We start from the raw sequence: 18,636 nt of genomic DNA, 5'->3' as shown, positions 1-18,636 counted from the left end.
CCCCGGAGAAGGGAATAGCAACCCACCCCAGTATTCTTGCCTGGAGAATTCTACGGACAGAGGAAACTGGTGGGCTACAGTCCATGGGGTGGTAGAGTCAGACATTACTGATCGACTAACACTTTCACTTACAATATCACTGCGGACGGTGACTGCAGCCATGAAATTAGAAGATGCTTGCTCCTTGGCAGAAAAGCTGTGACAAACATAGAGTATTAAAAAGCAGAGGCATCACTTTGCCAACAGAGGTCTATATAGTCAAAGCTATGGTTTTTCCAGTAGTCATGTACGGATGTGAGAATAGGACCGCAAATAAGGCTGAGTGCTAAAGATTTGATGCCTTTGAATTGTGGTGCTAGAGAAGAGTCTTGAAAGTCCCTTGGACAGCAAGGAGATTTAACCACTCAATCCTAAAGGAATCAGTCCTGAATATTCACTGGACAAACTTATGCTGAAGCTGAAGCTCCAATATTTTGGCCACCTGATGTGAAAAGCTGACTCACTGGGAAAGACCCTGATGCTGGGAAAGATTGAAGGCAAAAGGAGAAGTGAGTAGCAGAAGATGAGACAGTTAGATAGCATCACTGACTCAACGGACATGAATCTAGGAATATTCCAGGAGACAGTGAAGGACAGGAGAGCTTGGTGTGCTGCAGTCCTTGGGGTTGTAAAGAGTCAGATATGACTTAGCAACTGAACAACAACCACAGAATATAGTAGAAGTTCAATAAGTGTTCTATGAATGAATATATAAACAGATGAATAATTCCTAGTTTAAGGCATTTGTTGGACTAGGTCTATGGTTCCTACACTTTGCTGTACTTTAAATTCACCAATAGGAGGGACTTTCCTGCTGGTCCAGTGGCTATGACTCCAAACTCCCAGTGCAGGGAACTGGGGTTGGATCCCTGGTCAGGGAACTAGATCCCATAGCTAAGACCCGACACAGTCAAATTTAAAAGAAACCATCATCAGGGGGGATCTTTAGAGACATAAAGACTCCAGGTCTTCCCTCCAAAAATAGTGACTCAGTAGGTAAGTAGTGGGACCCTGGAGTCTACGTTTAAACTGTTCCTGGCTGACTCTGATGCAACTTCAAGAGTCAATGACTACCTGACCTCTGAGGTCCTTTGGCAGCCAGAAGATTTTATGATATCGATAGTGATGAATTAAGCATTTCAACAAGCATTTGTTAACTGTTTATTTTGTGCCACTGCTGTGGTGTTTTCTAGAAATGTGAGATTAATAAGAAACAGTTTCTTTTCTCAAGGGACACAGTAGCTAGAAGAGGAGATACAGGGTTGTCACATTCAAGCCCAATAGTGGGCACCAAGCAGTGGTTGGAGACCAAGATAGGTACTGTCCATCAGATGTCACCCTTCTTGAAGACAATAGAGAAATAGTCTCAAAATATTAGCTTTTTCGCAGCGTACACTAAGATTTTGTCCCTCTCATTCTAATAAGAACATGTCTTTGTTGGCAGTGTCATAGAATTCTCCAGAAAGGCAAAACTACAACAGCACAGTTTGTCTATGTGAGAGTACAAAGAAAAGCAAACTCTTAGAAAAACAGAAATAGATTATTTTCTTGAAGGACTTACCTGAGTTGCCAAGAGAAGTGGAGGACTCAGGCTGAGAGCTTGTGATACTGGGTTTAGGGATCCCAGTGCTTATATAGGGGTTTTTAATCGCACCTTTTAGCTAGATGTCTTTTGCAGACAATGCCCCAGGTGTATAATGGACTGATTCATGGCCAACCAAACCCCATTCCACCTGTTTCTTCTCCAGCAGGCCTTTTATCTCAGCATTTCCTTGAACACCACTCCTGTTTTGCATTCTCTCTCTGTATAGCCTGGCCCCTGAGGGACAGCTCCATCTCACACCCACTGTGTGACCATAGCCTCATCAGAATGTGCTGTCAATGTGCTGAACTGGTCTCCAGAAAAATCCTGTGAGTCAACAGTGGCTTCATCTCCTGATGAAATAAAATACATGCATTCTTAATCTGAACCATTTCAATCCCAAATAAGGCCTCTTGCACAGTTTGCAACAGTACATTTGATTTGGCTTTGTTGAGACTGAAGTGTCCGATTACATTCAATGCTTGCTGCCATGTGGTGATAAACACAAATACTGTCTGTCTGAACTGCCACCTGGCCTGTTCCCTATGCTGCTGACTCTGCTCCTCATGACCCCTCCCTCTGTGTTCATCTGCCATCAAAGCATAAGGTGGACTGAAGAGAATACACTTATTTTTGATGATCATAGCAGCATAATGTTGGACCCAGGAGAGAATCTGTGAGCTACAGTGTTGGTGGTCTGTTGTGCTTTCACTGCTTTTATGGAATTTTGCAAACCTGGGACCCTTTTCTTTAGGTTCTATTCACTTTAACTTGGAGAAGCAAATGGCAACCCACTCCAGTGTTCTTGCCTGGAAAATCCTATGAACAGAGGAGTCTGGCAGGCTACAGTCCATGGGGTCTCAAAGAGCTGGATACTACTGAGCACAAAACACTCACTCATTCACTTTAACGATCATAAGCTGGAAGGAAGGATTTTTTTCATTATTATTAAAAACTATTTTCAATTTCACCAGCTTACAAATTGCTCCTTAGTTTCTAAAGAAATTATGTGTAGGTGGATGTCCTCTCATAGAATCTTTTATGACAATAAAAAGAATTTCTGCTTATCTTTATTGCAGAAATTGTGTAGACTTCTCTTAGAAACAGCTAGTCCTCATTAGTCTTAACAGCTACAGGGTGTGTGTGTGTTTGTGTGTGTGTGTGTGTGTGTGTGTGTGTGTGTGTGTATGTGTGTGTGTGTGTGTGCTCAGTCATTCCCAACTCTTTGTGACCCCATGGACTGTAGCCCACCAGTCTCCTCTGTCCAAGGGATTATCCTGGCAAGAATACTGGAGTGGGTTGCCATTTTCTCCTCCAGAGGATCTTCCCAACCTAGGGACTGAACTTGTATCTCCTGCGGCTCCTGCATTGGAAGATGGATTCTTTACTACTTAGCCACCTGGGAAGCCCAGCAACCACAAGGTAAACTGCATTAAAGAAACCTCCATCTTGTGGATATGACAGGCTGATAAGAACTATAAAATCAGTTAAAGTAAGTACAGGTGAATGTATTTTCCGGTGAACATAATAGTTCCCTTTTTGCTAGCTACACTGATGGTGAGAATAGCTCCAAGAGCACTTTCATCTCCATTTCACAGAAGGACATACTGAGAACACAAGAGGTTGTGTGTTGTTTTCCACAGTAACATAATGAATCACAGGCTTAGACCCTAAATTGTTTTACCTGCAATTTGGTTTGTTTAAGTCCCTTACGTGACTTCCTGTGTTGTGTGTAATAAAGACATTTTGAGTTTTTTCACAAAGTCTGTAGCAAAAACATGAAATGTCAATTCTACTCAGCTTCTCCCTTGAATATGCCTGTTCAATTTAGATCAGTTGCTCAGTTATGTTCGACTCTTTGTGACCCCATGGACTGCAGCATGCCAGGCTTCCCTGTCTAGCACTGACTCTTGGAGCTTGCTCAAACTCATGTCCATTGAGTCAGTGATGACATCCAACCATCTCATCCTCCTGCCTTCAATCTTTCCCAGCATCAGGCATCAGGGTCTTTTCTAATGAGTCGGTGGCCAAGGTACTGGAGCTTCAGCTTCAGCATCAGTCCTTCCAATGAATATTCAGCACTGATTTCCTTTAGGATTGACTAGTTTGATCTCCTTGCAGGTGAATATGCCTGCAGCCCTGGGCAATTTAGGGGCTTCCCTCATGGCTCAGGGATTTCCCAGGTGGCATTAGCGGTAAAGAACCCACCTGCCAACGCAGGAGACATAAAGAGATGTGGGTTTGATCTCTGGATTAAGAAGATCCCCTGCAGGAGGGCAGGGCAACCCACTCCAGTATTCTTGCCTGGAGAATCCATGGGCAGAGGAGCCTGGCAGGCTATAGTCCATAGGGTTGCAAAGCATCAGACTTGACTGAGTGACTAAGCATGCACATACTGGGCAATTTATTTCTGGGAATGCTGAAAGTATATTTTTTAATTAAAGCAAAATAAAGCAAACAAGGTTTTTGTAAAGAGGCATTCCAGATACTTGACTCAATAATATTTCATTATTTTTGAATGTGTGTAGAAAACTACATTATGCCCATATTCAGAGGGCTCCCAGGTATGGGCTAGGTGTTTCCTGGCTACTGAAGGTGGATGAGGGGGTGGCTGGACCCCCCAGTCTCACACAGGCCATGTTCCCCACATGACTGTGGAGAAGCTGCTGACCCTGTGTGTGTAAAGGGCAGGGATCTGCTGAGCGTGCTTCCTGTGGCCGTGAGTTACCATTGTTGAGGTGATTAATAACAGTAATACAAATATTTCTTGCGCTTGAAGGAACTTCCTTGTGTAAACATCTTCCCACCCTCTTGGCAAGTCAGCCTTCGGCAGCCAGGCATGCTGCCTCTGGGTTTTTTTAATTTTTTTATTTTATTTTTTATTTTTTTCATGCTCCCCATCCTGAACCCTCCTCCCTCCCAACCTCCCCATACCATCCCCCTGGGCCTTCCCAGCGCACCAGCCCCAAGCATCCAGCATCTGCCTCTGGGTTTTGTGTGTGGTCTTGGGGCTGCTGGTGCTGCTGCATGTGCTCTAACCGCCTTCGCTTCTGAGTTTGGATTATCTTATGCCTGGGGTTGTCTTTCTCTCTTTTTTTAATGGAAATTCTGGGAAGTGGATTCATTTATTTATTGGCTGTGCCCTGACCAGGGATAAAAACCCTGTTCCATGCATTGGAAGACAGATTTTATTTATTTCAAAAAAAATTTTTATTTTTTTAATTGGTGGAAAATTGCTTTACAAGTTCACAGTGGTTTCTGTCCTACAACAATGAGAAAATCAGTCATAATTATATATATACACTCTTCCCTCCTGAACCTCTTTCCCCTCCCTCTATCCTCCCCCTTTAGGTCACAGTGTGCCAGGCTGGGCTCCCTATGTTATTGAGCAACTTCCCACTAACTATTTTACACATGGTAGTGTATATATGTCAATGCCACTTTCTCAATTTGTTCCACCCTCATCTTCCCTTGCTGTGTCCACAAATCTGTTCTCTACTAGCTTCATTAGTACCATTTTTCTAGATTCCATATATATGTGTTAATATACTATATTTGTTTTTTCTCTTTCTGACTTGTTTCACTCTAAGAGGCTCTGTGTTCATCCATCTCACTACAACTGGCTCAAACTAGTTCCTTTTTATGGCTGAGTAGTATTCCATTGTATATATGTATCACAACTTCTTTATCCATTCATCTGTCGATGGACATCTAAGTTGCTTCCATGCCCTGGCTATTGTAAATATTGCTGCAATGAACAATAGTATACGTGTGCCTTTTAGAATTGTGGTTTCCTCAGGGCTTCCCTGGTGGCTCAGATGGTATAGAATCTGCCTGCCACGTGGGAAGATCCAGTTTTAGGCTCTGTGTCAGGAAGATCCTTTAGAGAAGGAAATGACTACCCACTCCAATATTCTTGCTGGAGAATTCCATGGTCAGATAAGCCTGGCTGGCTACAGTCCATGGGATCACAAAGAGTCGGACATGACTGAGTGACTAACACTTTTCAGGGTATATGCTCAGTAGTGGGATTGCTGAGTCATGTGGTAGATTTATTCCTAGTTTTTAAAGGAATCTCCGTACTGTTTTCAATAAGGGCTGTATCAGTTTACATTCCCACCAACAGTGTAAGAAGGTTCCCTCTTTTCTCCACATCCTCTCCAGCACTTATTGTTTGTAGATTTTTTGATGTTGGCTGTGAGGTGATACCTCATTGTAGTTTTGATTTGCATTTCTCTAATAATTAGTGATGTTGAGCATCTTTTCATGTGTTTATTTACCATCTGTATGTTTTCTTTACAGAAGTGTCTGTTTAGGCCTTCTGCCCATTTTTTGATTAGATTGTTTGTTTTTCTCATATTGAGATGTATGAACTGCTTTTATATTTTGGAGAGTAACCGTTTGCCAGTTGCTTCACTTGCAATTATTTTCTCCCATTCTGAGGGTTGTCTTTTCATTTTGTTTATAGTTTGCTGTGCTAAAGCTTTTAAGTTTTATTATGTCCCTTTTGTTTATTTTTGTTTTTATTTCCATTAATCTAGGAAGTGGGTCAGAGAGAATCTTGCTGTGATTTATGTCAAAGAGTGTACTGTGGGCGGCAGATTCTTAATCACTGGGCCATCAAGGAAGTCCCTGCCTGGAGTCTTCTTGCTTTCCTCCTTTCTCCATCTTTCTCATACTCTGATGGTCTCTTTTCTGTCTTCCTTTTGGCTTCCCCTCCTTTCAACCTTTCAATCTTTTTCTGTTTTTTTTTTTTGTTGTTGTTGTTGTTTCTCCTTTCCTTATTTATCTTCTGTCTCTTCCATCTCCCCATTCCCACCCTATTCATTCCAGAATATTTGAAATCTCCATTCATGTTGGTCTTCTCTTTCATCCTCTTGATCAAAAATTTATTATTTTCTATCAGGGAAGATAAAAGCAAAGCACATGTTAACTGACATATCTGGTTCTTGCTATCAGAAAGGACAGTGACGTTTACTGAGTGCCCAGGGGGAGACAGCCCGTCACACAGCAGGGGAGCTGGTCTTCAGCCCAGGACTACTTCCTGCCAGGGTCCGTGCTCCTCCATTCTACCCCACCCTGCCTCTATGGAGACAACATTTTTTGACCCAGAGTCCATGGTCCAATGTAAGCATAGCTCTTCCTGTGACAACCTTATGGCGATATGGTCATGCCCCCTGCCACTGAGGTCTCTAAATGCCTCCTGAGACCCTAGGTCCCATTCTAACCTTGCCTGCTATGCTATGTCTGACAACTTAGGAAATCTCTCTGAAGCTCAGCAGCAAGATCAAGTGGTCATCACTTCCTGGGTGTGTCCCCAGGGTACCTTGCGGCTCAAGGGAATGCTGTATTGTGGTGTGGTTTAAGCTCCTCTGAGGAAAAGCTCATACAAATCCCAGTTATTATGTTAAATATGGGGTTTGGCATGATGAAATGTCAAGCTTTTGTTCCATCTAAATGAGGCTCCTTTAAATACACTTGGGCCAGTAATTACAGAATTTCAGACTTCCCCAAACATGTTCACAATTAGGAATGAACTGGGAGAATGAGGGGGGTGCCGAGATTCCTGATGTGCCCTTGCTCAGCTGAGACAAACTTTTCTTGATCAGAAAATGGAAAAGCCAGAAAATCCTTATCCTTGGGTCTTTCTTGATAGAAGATCATAAACTCAGTGACCAAACAATAGGTACATTTAACTGACTTTCCTTATGTTGTTGTTCAGTCGCTAAGTCGTTTCTGACTCTTTGCAGCCTCGTGGATGACAGCATGCCAGACTCCTCTGTTCTCCACTATCCCCCAGAGTTTGCTCAAATTCATGTCCACTGAGTCGGTGATACTGTCTAACCATCTCATCCTCTGTTGTCCCCTTCTTCTTTTGCCTTCAGTCCTTCCCAGAATTAGGGTCTTTTCCAATGAGTCAGCTCTTCCCATCAGGTGGCCAAAGTACTGGAATTTCAGCTTCAACATCAGTCCTTCCAGTGAATATTCAGGGTCGATTTCCTTTAGGACTGACTGGTTTGATCTCCTTGTAGTCCAAGGGACTCTCAAGAATCTTCTCCAGCACCACAATTTGAAAGCGTCACTTCTTCAGTGCTCAGCCTTCTTTATGATCCAACTCTCACATCTGTACATGACTACTGGAAAAACCATAGCTTTGATTATACAGACCTTTGGCAAAGTGATGTCTCTGCTTTTTGATACCCTTCTTATATTTGAGGACCTATTTCTGAAACTATGATTGTTAAGGATTTTAAAACAAATCAGTAAGGGGTATGATTTTCTTTTTCATGGTTTAAACATGTTGATGTCATTGCAGATCTAAAAGTAAATGTATTTGTTCATAAACAACGTAAGTTTATTTCTGACAGTTCTAGAGACTGGGAAGTCTTAAGATCAAGGCATGGGCAGATTTGGTGTCTGGTGAGGACCTGCTTCCTGGTTTTTGGATGCCCATCTTCTTGCTGTGTCCTCACATGGTAGAAGGCTCAAAGTAATTTTTATTTAAACACAATGTATAAATTCTTGATTCTTGAAAACATTACTTATTCATTCTAAGACTTATTTGAAAGTACTATTCCTCCTGGCCCTATTTCTCCCTTCTCAGGGGTAAAAACTGTGATCAGTTTGGTGTTTTTCTTTCATATATATATATTTGCCTGTTCATCTTTATGGATAGAGGAAACCAAGAAGGATGTGGATACAGGTCTCCACATATTTCCCCCTATGGTTTAGCCTTGTCTCCTGAAGCAGATTGTATGCTTCTTGAACCAGAAACGATATCTTCTGTTTGATCTGACTCCCCCTCCCTGCAAGCCTATACGGTTGTGTGTGTGTGTGTGTGTGTGTGTGTGTGTGTGTGTGTTGGTGAGGAATAGTTAACTAAAATCTTATTGTTTGAGAGAAATGATTATATGGCGTTTTACTGCAGTAGAGTTAGTTACAAAGTTAGGAACAGATCAGGTTCTCTGTTTCAAAACTACTGCTCCTCACCCAGTGGGAAACTGAACTATTCTCTCCTGGATTTTGACAATACTTAAAGCTTTAAGCTTAATCCAAAGGAATTAACATATATTCAGACTCTCTTCAAAGAACTGAAGCATTGTGATGAAAAGAGCCTTTGTGTTGCCTCTTCACCTGCCCTATGCCACACTGTCCCTGCCTCTCGGTGTTCCCGTGTTCTGCTTTCCCGGAAGGAGTTGTCCCTTTAGAGGTGGTAGCACCTAGTCAGCTAATCTCAGCTTGGGCTCTGAAGCCTTCCTCAGTTTCTCCTTCGTGGTTTATAGAGAGCAGAGGAAAATCTTTGTGATGTTTCCTGGAAGTTTCAGGAACAGCCTTAACATTTTTTGGGACCCTCATTGCTCCTATAGGCAATATGTGCCACCAAACACATATGGAAGAATTCTGTCTTTTCATCAAACCATTCTGTATTCTTTCTACTTTTTTTTCTTTTCCCAAGCAGTGCCTGGAGAGGAGCCCCTCTCGGGTCCCAGTGGAGATGACTGCTGGGGCTGCTACTCCTGCCTGTGTGCTTTCTGAAAAGCTCCCGAGAAATAAGGCTTGAGTCTGGTTCTCATCACAGGCCCCTGCCCACCATTCAAACTTCTCTCATGTTTACTTGCATCTGAAAACTTTTAAAATTTAATTTTTTAATTGGAGTATAATCCAGTATTCTTGCCTGGAGAATCCCATGGACAGAGGAGCCTGGCAGGCTACAGGCCATGGGGTTGCAAGAGTTGGACATGACTTAGCAACTAAACCACCACCATAATTGCTTTACAATGTTGTATTAGTTTCTGCTGTACAACAAAGTGAATTGGCTATGTGTGTGTTAGTTGCTCAGTCGTGTCTGACTCTTTGCAACCCTATGGACTGTAGCCTCTCAGGCTCCTCCATCCATGGAATTCTCTAGGCAAGAATACTAGAGTGAGTTGCCATTTTCTTCTCCAGGGAATTTTCCGACCCAGGGATCGAACTTGGGTTTCTTGCATTGCAGGCAGATTCTTTATCATCTGAGCTACCAGGGAAGCCCAAGAAATCAAAATATTTTCCAGGCAAGAACATTGGAGTGGGTTGCCATGCCCTCCTCCTGGGGAAACTTCCCAAACCAGGGATTGAACCCAGGTCTCCCACATTGCAGGCAGATTCTTTACCATCTGAGCTACCAGGGAAGCCCAAGAAATCAAGATATTTTCCAGGCAAGAACACTGGAGTGGGTTGCCATGCCCTCCTCCTGGGGAAACTTCCCAACCCAGGGATCAAACCCAGGTCTCCCACATTGCAGGCTGATTCTTTACCATCTGAGCCACCAGGGAAGCTGTGTGTATACATATATTCCCTCCCTCTTGAGCCTTCCTCCCACCCTCTCCATCCCACCCCTTTAGGTCATCACAGAGCACCAAGCTGAGCTCCCTGTCCTATATAGCAGCTTACCACTAGCCATATACTTTACACATCACATCTGGAATCTGACTGACTTCACACACGAGGCTCTCAGGGCTACACATGCTCCCTGCGCTCTTCCCTGCCTCCCAGCCTTTGTTCACAGTGCTCCCTTTGACCTGAGAGCATGAGCTGACTTTCCTTCTGCCTGAACTCCATTTTCTCCCTGGGACCATTCCCTGGTGATATGGTTGATTGAGACTGCACTGCCTTTGGCCTCATCTTCCACTGTGTCTAGTATTGCTCCCTCTTCCTGCCAAATTGCTTTCCTTGTTGCTCCTTGAACATGCTAGGCAAGCCCATCTCAGGGCCTTAGCATGCACTGTTCCCTCCACTGGCATTCTGTTCCCCTAGTGACCATAGCCTGCTTCCCTTCCTCACCTCCTACAACTCCCGCCCCCCAACCCTGTGCTTATGACAACACTCTCATTTTTCCTGCCCACTCCCCCACTCTGCTCTCTACTCTCCCTAACACTGATCCCATCTAACGTACTATATAGTTGCTTATTTATTTTCTATTTTTCTGCCTAGAATATAGGCTCCGTGAGGGCATGACTTGGTCTGTTTTGCTCATTGCTCTATTCCCAACACCTAGAAAGTGCCTACTGGTTGTAGACACATGCAGCAGATATTTATTGAATGACTAAATTAGTGATTTTTTTTCCTTCTTATTAAAGACATTATTATGTAAAAATCAGTGCCATGTGAGATCTAAAAATCTGGGTTAAATAGAAAAAATATGGCTAGGGGTTTCTGATTACATGAGGCAAATCTAACTATGGCAGTGCTTTTAAGTATCATGATCTTGCCCTTGTTAATGATGTCTATACCAACTGTCTGTGTTGTGTGTAGCCAGGCCTGTGCTAAGGCACTTGGCAAAACTTGAATGATGGTGCCTTATCTGGACCTTCATCACTGCGTATTTTCTAGCTGTTTCCTGAGTACATCTTATCTCCTGAATTATATTGTCAGCTTCTTGGGTTTAGAAGCCAAATTTTGTTGTTTTTAATGACTCAACACTTGAAATGGTGTTGAATTCCCTCACTAATTATTCATTTGTTTTTCCATACTCTTTTGTTCCACAAAAGGATTGAAAGTTGTTGAATGCAGAGCCATAGTGTGTAGTCAACAACTGCTTATTGACTGACTGATCAGGATTGCAGCTCCTGGTGGGGTTCAGTTCAGTCGCTCAGTCCGACTCTTTGCGACCCCATGAATTGCAGCATACCAGGCCTCCCTGTCCATCACCAACTCCCAGAGTTCACCCAAACTCATCTCCATCAAGTCGGTGATGCCATGCAAAAAAAAAATAAAGTCTGACACTGTTCCCACTGTTTCCCCATCTAGGGTTGAATTGACCCTAAGAACAGAATGGATTTAGCTGTTGGAAGTTGCATTTGGGTCCTTTATGTGAAATCCAGGCTCCTGCTTGAAGCAGGGTGACATCTTTGACTGATGTCTCAGTGTCATTGGATCTTCCTTCCTCCATCCTAATCTAAGTTTTGATTAACATATTCCTGTTACTGAGTGGTTGTAAAATTGGAAATATATATCACTATATATATATGTATGAGTATGTCTTTTTTCTCTATTTATAATCTTTGAGAGAAAATTATTCTTCCCTTTTAAGTGTATTTATTTTTGTGTAACCTCTTTAGTTCAGTTCAGTCACTCAGTCGTGTCCGACTCTTTGTGACCCCATGAATCTCAGCATGCCAGGCCTCCCTGTCCATCACCAACTCCTGGAGTTCACCCAAACCCATGTTCATTGAGTTGGTGATGCCATCCAGCCATCTCATCCTCTGTCATCCCCTTCTCCTCCTGCCCCAAGTCCCTCCCAGCATCAGGGTCTTTTCCAATGAGTCAACTCTTTGCATGAGGTGGCCAAAGTACGGGAGTTTCAGCTTCAGCGTCAGTCCTTCCAATGAACACCCAGGACTGATCTCCTTTAGGATGGACTGGTTGGATCTCCTTGCAGTCCAAGGGACTCTCAAGAGTCTTCTCCAACACCACAGTTCAAAAGCATCAATTCATTGGCGCTCAGCTTTCTTCACAGTCCAACTCTCACATCTATACATGACCACTGGAAAAACCATAGCCTTGACTAGACGGACCTTTGTTGGCAAAGTAATGTTTCTGCTTTTGAATATGTTATCTAGGTTGGTCATAACTTTCCTTCCAAGGAGTAAGCGTCTTTTAATTTCATGGCTGCAATCACCATCTGCAGTGATTTTGGAGCCCCCAAAAATAAAGTCTGACACTGTTTCCACTGTTTCCTCAGACAGATTTAAAGCTGTTTGTAATAAAACACATAAAGAATAAACTAGTAATTTTTTAAGGTAGAAAATTAGAACTAAAGAAGAAGAAGAATTCAAAGACACCAACAGTGCAATTGCTGTTATTATACTTGAGGCTTTCTGGTGTCAGTTTCAAAATATGGTCCTCATGATTGTAAACTGTCATCCACTGTCAAAAACTGTCATTCATTTTATGAGAAAATAAAGCATTTCTTAGATTTAAATTCTAAAAAAAATACATCTCATGTGGGACTTTATAAAGGTGTTCACTTCATGATGAAATGGACAAAATTCTCAACTGCGTTTTGACAGCCAAAGCAGTGATTTTTTTCCCTCCACGTGTCTGTTTCTTGCAGTTTTGACCAAAATTGAGGATGTGAGTGGGAGTTATTATTTGATGGGTATTAAAAAATTGGGCATGTGACTTTAAAACATAACTCAGTGAGGGCAATTCTGAAGCATAGATGAATGTGGTTTCCTTATATGGCCTTTGTGAGATTTACCTTAGGCCAGGGGTAGAATTTGTGCTAATTGAGGAGTGGGAATTAGTGCTTCACAATTGACCATAAAGAAGGCTGAGCACTGAAGAATTGATGCTTTTGAACTGTAGTGCTGGAGAAGACTCTTGAGAGTCCCTTGGGCTGTAAGGAGATCCAACCAGTCCATTCTAAAGGAAATCAATACTGAATATTCATGGGAAGGACTGATGTTGAAGCTGAAGCTCCAATACTTTGGCTACCTGATGCAAAGAGCCAATTCATTGGAAAAGATTCTGATGCTGGGAAAGATTGAGGGCAGGAGGAGAAAGGGAGAACAGAGGATGAGATGGGTTAGATGAAATCACTGACTCAATGGACATGAGTTTGAACAAACTCTGGGAGATAGTGAAGGACAGGGAAGCCTGGCATGCTTCAGTCCATGGGGTCTCAAAGAGTCGGACACAACTGAGTGACTGAACAATAACACAATTATCTGCCAACATCATTGCTGGCAGGAGTGTCCTGGATGAGCCCAGCACGCTGGTTCTTGGCAACGCTAAGAGTGGTGGAGCTTCATACTACAAACCAGAGGACAGATGTCAGGCAGGATGATGTTACCATAAAACAAGGTGCCAAAGCCATCTTCTCACCTGGATAAAGACCACACATTTCTACAGGGAGATGGTCTGTAAGGGCACTTTTCTCTTAATTAGTAGAATCCTTGAGCTACTGCAGTCTGTCATCAGTGTCAGGATGACTGAAGGCAGCTTGCACTTTCCTGTGGATCAGTGGGACAAGTAGAATGGGTATTAGACTTAATTACAAGGTGATTCTGACTGGTTTTGGGAAACTGGCCCTTCTTCTCTATTGAAGGCTTTGTTCCGGACCACTATTCAAGGCTTGGGCACCTTCAGTGGATCCTCAATTCCTGGCAGCACCTAGGTGCAGTCATGACTCAGCACGGTGTGTCCTGGGGTGGTGCTGAATCTTTAGGTTACTCTGTGTTTTGATTTGTGTACCATTTAGATTTATGGATTCAGACCTGAATGGTCTCCCAGGGATTTAACAATGAAGTAAGTTGATGTATTCTGTGCCTCATCAGTTCAGTTGCTCAGTCATGTCTGACTCTCTGCGACCCCATGGACTGCAGCACGCCAGGCTTCCCTGTCCTTTACCAACTACCAGAGCTCGCTCAAACTCATGTCCATCGAGTCAGTGATGCCATCCAACCATCTCATCCTCTGTCGTCCCCTTCTCCTCCTGCCTTCAATCTTTCCCAGCATCAGGGTCTTTTCCAGTGAGTCAGTTCTTCACATCAGGTGGTCAAAGTATTGGAGTTTTAGCCTCAGCATCAGTCCTTCCAATGAATATTCAGGACTGATTTTCTTTAACATTGACTGGTTTGATCTCCTTGCAGTCCATGGGATTCTCAAGAGTCTTGTCCAACATCACTGTTCCAAAGCATCAATTCTTTGGTGCTCAGCTTTCTTTATAGTCCAACTCTCATATCCATACATGACTACTGGAAAAACTGTAGCTTTGACTAGACGGACCTTTGTTGAGAAAGTAATGTCTCTGCTTTTTAATATGCTGTTTAGGCTGGTCATAGCTTTTCTTCCAAGGAGCAAGCATCTTTCAATTTCTTGGCTGCAGTCACCATCTGCAGTGATTTTGGCCTCCCAGAGTAAGTCTGTCACTGTTTCCATTGTTTCCCTATCTATTTGCCATGAAGTGATGGGACTATGGCATGCCATGATCTTAGTTTTCTGAATGTTGAGTTTTAAGCCAACTTTTTCACTCTCCTCTTTTATTTTCATCAAGAGGCTTTTTGCTTTCTGCCATAAGGGTGGTGTCATCTGCGTATCTGAGGTTATTGATATTTCTCCCGGCAATCTTGATTCCAGCTTGTGCTTCATCCAGCCTGGCATTTCTCATGAGGTACTCTGCATATAAGTTAAAAAAGCAGGGTGACAATATATAGCCTTGACGTACTTCTTTCCCAATTTGGAACCAGTCTGTTGTTCCATGTCCAGTTCTATTTTTCTTGACCTGCATACACATTTCTCAGGAGGCAGGATTCTATGCCTAGGGAGCCAAAATCACAGATTTGGGAGGAGCTCAGGGTGGGAGGTCAGGAAGCCAGTGGCAGCTGACATAGGGCCATTGGTCCACATGTACCCCTCCTGTGCCACAGAATGAAGAACCTTGTATCTGTCCTTGCAGGGGACAGATATAGCAGTGGGCCAGATATCATATGATGAACATACTTAAGCAGAACCAAGGAGTATGCATTGAGTCTGAAACAGGGGAAGATGGTCCCACACAGGATAATAAGTCCAGCACAGGCTTGTGGGCTGTTTATCTCTTGGTAATGAAGTGTTTCAAGGCCCAAGGTCTGTTCTTGTGTAGCTGAGTGGAGGTTGAAAGACTGTGTGGCCAAGATTGCCTTTCCTAACAGGAGCTAAGTGACCTTGGAAAAGTCATTATACTTTGCTTGGTCTCACTCAACCTTTCTACAGACTATGAGCTGACCTTTTTGTCTGAGGGTAAGGAATCCCTAGAAAGGAGTTCCTAACCTGTGTGCAGGACTAGTTGGTGAACTTCCTGATATTTTATGCAACTTAAAAAAAATTTATTTTGCTGCACCAGTTCTTGGTTGCAGCATGTGGGATCTTTAGTTCCAGCATGCCAACTCTCAGTTATTGCATGTGGGATCTAGTTCCCTGACCAGGGATTGAACCCAGGCCCCAGAGTGTTGAGAGCCCAGAGTCTTAGCCTTGGGACCACTAGGGAAGTCCCTATGCAACATTTTTAACAGAGGCATAAACAGAAGCATGGAGTGGTTAAGTAACTTGCCCAAGAACACACTGTAAGTAAGTGATTGTTACCTGGACATAGTCTGACTCCTGAGTCCATATTCTTAACCACATGCCTTTCTGCCTTTATCCTTCATTTTCTCACTTCTTGAGCTTCCCTGATTGCTCAGTTGGTAAAGAATCTGCCTTCAATGCAGGAGACCCCAGTTCGATTCCTGGGTCAGGAAGATCCACTGGAGAAGGGATAGGCTACCCACTCCAGTATTTTTGGGCTCCCTTGTGGCTCAGCTGGCAAAGAATCAGCCTGCAGTGCGGGAGACCTGGGTTCGAACCCTGGGTTGATAATATCCCCTGGGGAAGGGAAAGGCTACCCACTCTAGTATTCTGGCCTGGAGAATTCCATGGACTGTATAGTCCATGGGGTCACAAAGGGTTGGACACGACTGAGCTTCTTTCACTTTCACTTTCCTCACTTCTTAGATACTTCTTTCCTGGTATTTTGAGGAAGAAGTGTGGATTTTTATTGACCTTTCCCATAATAACTAGTAGGAGTAATGCACCTTGATTGGTATAGAGACATTTTCAAGTGCTTTGTGGGGAAGACTTGCTGTCCTAGGATTCAGTAATCACTCATGAAGGTATGCCACTCTCTCAGAGACCCCTCAATTTAAAGTACTTCTCCCTATTGATTTTTTTCTTATAGCACTCATTGCAGTTTGTAATTATGCATTGTTTTGTGTCAATTTTTAAAATGACTCTCTTCCTCTGTCAGACTCTACACTCTCTGAGGTCAAGAATTATGTCTGTTTTGCTCATCATTCTGTACCCTGTATACATAGTTCAGTAGGTGATTAATTATAGACTTCACAGATGAACAAAGTGCCTCCTATGGATTTGGACTACTGTGAATCCAATGACAAATAGTAACTAACACACATGTATTGAGTACTTACTAATGGCAGGTGGTTTGCTGGGCACTTTCATGCATATTATTCCATTTATGCTTTTCAAACAAACCTTCTCACTGAAGTATAACATCTAAGTCATAAGTGTGTACTTGATGAATTATCACAAGTAGACACTCCCATGTAACCACCACCCAAATCAAGAAATAGAGCATAACCAATGCCTTAGACTGGAGTTGGAAGTGGCAGCCAATCCAATATTCTTGACTAGAAAGTTCCATGGACAGATGAGCCTTGTGGGTTGTAGCCATGGGGCCACAAAGAGTTGGACACAACTGTGATTGAGCACACACAGTGCCCTAGAAGTTACTCTCTTGCCCATATTCAGCCCCTCCCTCCTCTCTAGTAGTACCATTATCCTGACTTCTAGTACCTTAGATTAGTTTTCCTACTATTTGAACTTTATGTAAATACAGTCATTTAGTATGAATTTTTTGTGTCTGGCCTTAATTTACTTGACATCATGCTTATAAAATTCTTCTATGCTTGGGAATCCTCATACACTATTGGTGGGAATATAAATTGGTGTAGCCACTATGGAGAACCATATGGAGGTTCCTTTAAAAACTGAAAATACAGTGACATGTGATCCAGCAACCCCATTCCTGGGCATGTATTCAGAAAAAGACCAAAACTAATTCAAAAAAATACATGCATCCCAATGTTCATTGCAGCACTATTTAGCCAAAACATGGAAGCAACCTAGATGTCCATGGACAGATGAATGGATACAGAAGATGATGTGTGTGTGTGTGTATATATATATATATATATATATATATACAATGCAATATTACTTAGCAATAAAAAGAATGAAATAATGTGATTTGCAGCAACATGAATAGACCTAGAGATCATACTGAGTGAAGTAAGTCCCACAGAGAAAGATAAATAGCATATGATATCACTTACATGTGGAATCTAAAGTAATGATACAAGGGAACTTATTTATAAAACAGAAATAGACTTACTAACATAGAAAGCAACCTTATGGCTACCAAAGGGGAAAGAGTGGATAGAGATAAATTAGGAGTATGGGATTAACAGATAAATACTACTAAATATAAAATAGATACACAACAAGCAACATGGGCTTACTGTATAGCATGGGGGATTGTATTCAATATCTTGTAGTAACCTATAATGGAAAATAATCTGAAAAATAATATATGTGTGTATGTATAACTGACTCACTTTGCTGTACACCTGAAACATTGTTAATCAACTGTACTTCAATAAAATATATAATTAAAAATTACCAAACTTAAGAAATTCTGTTGCAATAATTTTTTGTTGTTGAGGAATAATTGATACATAGCATTATATTAGTTTTATATATATATAATGACTTGATATTTGTATATTGTAAAATGACCTGCCTCTTGAGAAACCTGTATGCAGGTCAGGAAGCAACAGTTAGAACTGGACATGGAACAACAGACTGGTTCCAAATAGGAAAAGGAGTACGTCAAGGCTGTATATTGTCACCCTGCTTATTTAACTTATATGCAGAGTACATCATGAGAAACGCTGGGCTGGAGGAAGCACAAGCTGGAATCAAGATTGCTGGGAGAAATATCAATAACCTCAGATATGCAGATGACACCACCCTTATGGCAGAAAGTGAAGAAGAACTAAAGAGACTCTTGATGAAATTGAAAGAGGAGAGTTAAAAAGCTGGCTTAAAGCTCAACATTCAGAAAACTAAGGTTATGGCATCTGGTCCCATCACTTCATGGCAAATAAAAGGGGAAACAGTGTCTGACTTTATTTTTCTGGGCTCCAAAATCACTGCAGATGGTGATTGCAGCCATGAAATTAAAAGATGCTTACTCCTTGGAAGGAAAGTTATGACCAACCTAGACAGCATATTAAAAAGCGGAGATATTATTTTGTCAACAAAGGTTCGTCTAGTCAAGGCTATGGGTTTTCCAGTGGTTGTGTATGGATGTGAGAGTTGGACTATAAAGAAAGCTGAGTGCCGAAGAATTGATGCTTTTGAACTGTGGTGTTGGAGAA

The sequence above is a fragment of the Bos indicus genome, chromosome 3 (assembly GCF_029378745.1).
Source record: "Bos indicus isolate NIAB-ARS_2022 breed Sahiwal x Tharparkar chromosome 3, NIAB-ARS_B.indTharparkar_mat_pri_1.0, whole genome shotgun sequence".
Classification (NCBI taxonomy): domain Eukaryota; kingdom Metazoa; phylum Chordata; class Mammalia; order Artiodactyla; family Bovidae; genus Bos; species Bos indicus.
This window is presented reverse-complemented; position numbering follows the sequence as displayed.